This window comes from Canis lupus, chromosome 7 (genome assembly GCF_011100685.1).
Source record: "Canis lupus familiaris isolate Mischka breed German Shepherd chromosome 7, alternate assembly UU_Cfam_GSD_1.0, whole genome shotgun sequence".
NCBI lineage: Eukaryota > Metazoa > Chordata > Mammalia > Carnivora > Canidae > Canis > Canis lupus.
Genome location: NC_049228.1, coordinates 77,275,591 through 77,277,962, shown reverse-complemented (window position 1 = coordinate 77,277,962; position 2,372 = coordinate 77,275,591). Strand labels below are relative to the sequence as shown.

General features: G+C 41.2%; 1 pseudogene; it reads right to left on the bottom strand.

Annotated features, from left to right (window-relative positions):
* LOC100686444 (ribosomal protein L23 pseudogene) lies at positions 1,590–2,074 on the bottom strand (annotated as a pseudogene).

The window sequence follows — 2,372 nt, the reverse complement described above, 5'->3', positions numbered from 1 at the left end:
TAGATAAAAGAAAAATCCCTGATTCCCCTGAGGTCAGTCTTAAAGTTCCCTTCTAAACAAAGTAAACCAGAAAACTTGTCTTTGTTCTGAAGCCATATATAGAGGGGTGAGAGGTACATTATGTGTCACCTGTTCTTCCCATTTAGTTTGGCTCAATTTCCAGGCCAAGTTGAACATTCTCTATTAAAATTTCAAACTTTTAGTTCTTTCTTCTATGGGAGTTTTTCAGTGGGCTATCTCAAAATTATTTGTTAAACTCTGGTATCTGGAGCTATTAGCTGTTTTTGGTTTGATTGGCATCTGTTTTAAGATCTTTATTTATGAAATAGACTTATCTTTTTCTCTCAGTAAGGCATTAGGTACCAAACATAATTTCCATATTATTTTTCTTTTTTTCTGAAGGTGCAGAAGTTTGCATAATCGGCCCCTCTAAGCAAAGTCCGTCTTTTCAGGTAACACGTTGGACAGATTATGTGCTCACTAAAGAGGATTTGATTGTGCTCTGTTGCCCATGGATGCTCATTCCCTGCCTCCAGCTGGGGCCCAACTGAGCCTTGTTCAATGTGCCGGACCAAGCCTTCCTAAGGTGGAATAAAGTAAAAGCAGACTGAGAAAATGCATCCTCACTAAATGATGGCTTAGTATGTCAAACAACATTAGTGATATCCACGGCTGGGTTGATGATGATTGATAGTGAGAAGTTAGGCAAGAGGAGAACCCTGTACTTTTTCAAAATTGATCATGCCCTCTTGTCTTGGGATGCACATGCAGTTGATGGCTAACACCTGGGGGATAGCTCAGGTAAATGTAGTGGACCCGAGGCAGAAGGCTTGACAAGCTGGGGATAAAAGTGCAGAAAACTGGGTGACTGGTACTTCACAATTAAATGTGAATGCATTTCCTATTCCTTTTGAGTTTTCAATAGGGAACCTGACCATAAGTGTGTACACTACCACGGTAGAATTGAACTGTTGTGACAGACTATGGTTTGTAACACCAGAAGTATTTGATGTAGGAAACAAAGGCAGAAGAAAAATTATTAAAATTCCTTACTACTCACAGCCCATTGACAAGTCCTTGAAACAGGCAGAGTGACATTCCTCTAGGGACTCAACTGCCTCCATGTGAATACTTTGCTAAGGTCAAAAGGCAATCTTAGCCTGCCCCCCAGGATCCTGTAAGTCCACTTTAACATATAAAAATTCCTTTAGAAATTTCTTTTATCTCTAAATCTCCCAAGATACATGTTAGCAATCATCTCCTAAGCATATGACTCTCCCGTATACATCTCAAGAGTCTCGTGACTAAGATCTTAATAGATGGTAATAAATGACCTTGTCTCAACAATATGTGGCCCCCTAAAGATCCTGGAAACCCTGCTTCCAAAATTCCTTTAGAGACCGATTCTATCCCTAACCCCCTCCTAACTTGAAGTGTATAAATGGGCACTCCTCATGACCCCGGTACAGTTCTTTCTGCTCTTGGGTCTGTCCCCGTGCTTTAATAAAGCCACCTCTTTGCACCAAGGATGTTTAAAGAATTCTTTCTTGGCTATGGGCTTAGAATCCTAACATCTTTCTTTTTTTTTTACAAATAATTTTTATTTTTTTTTAAACAAATACACCAAAGAATCATGCAATGCTGCCAGCATTGGAAGCAATCCTGGGCCACAAGTCTGCACACTCCTTTGCGACTGGTCCTGTAATAGCAGAACCTTTCATTTCACCTTTATTATTTACTATGACCCCCGTGTTATCCTCAAAATAGAGAAACACACCATCTTTTCTCCGGTATGATTTTCGTTGTCGAATCACCACTGCTGGATGTACCTTCTTCCTGAGCTCTGGTTTGCCTTTCTTCACTGTGGCCATCACCATGTCCCCCACACCAGCAGCAGGAAGTCTGTTCAATCGTCCCTTAATCCCCTTCACAGAGATAATATACAGATTTTTGGCTCCTGTGTTGTCAGCACAATTGATGACGGCTCCTACCGGAAGGCCCAGGGAAATCCGGAATTTTGCACCGGAGGACCCACCACGTCCTCGCTTCGACATCTTGAACACCGAAAAAGGACCGGTGTTACACACGACAGTAATTACATCACTGTGATTATCATCAGAATACAAGTGATTTCTTAGTAGTTCTGCCCCCGTGCTTTAATAAAATCACCTTCTTGCACCAAAGATGTCTCAAGAATTCTTTCTTGGCTCTTGGCTTTGAACCCTAATGTCTTTTCCTTCATGAGTATTGACTCAGCCTCCTTATAGAAAATGTTTAGTGACCCCTGGACTAGATGGACCTTCACATTCTTTAGGAAGTGGCAGCCCCACAGCCCTTTGATAACTTGATTTTAAGAGTTTTGAGACTGTAGT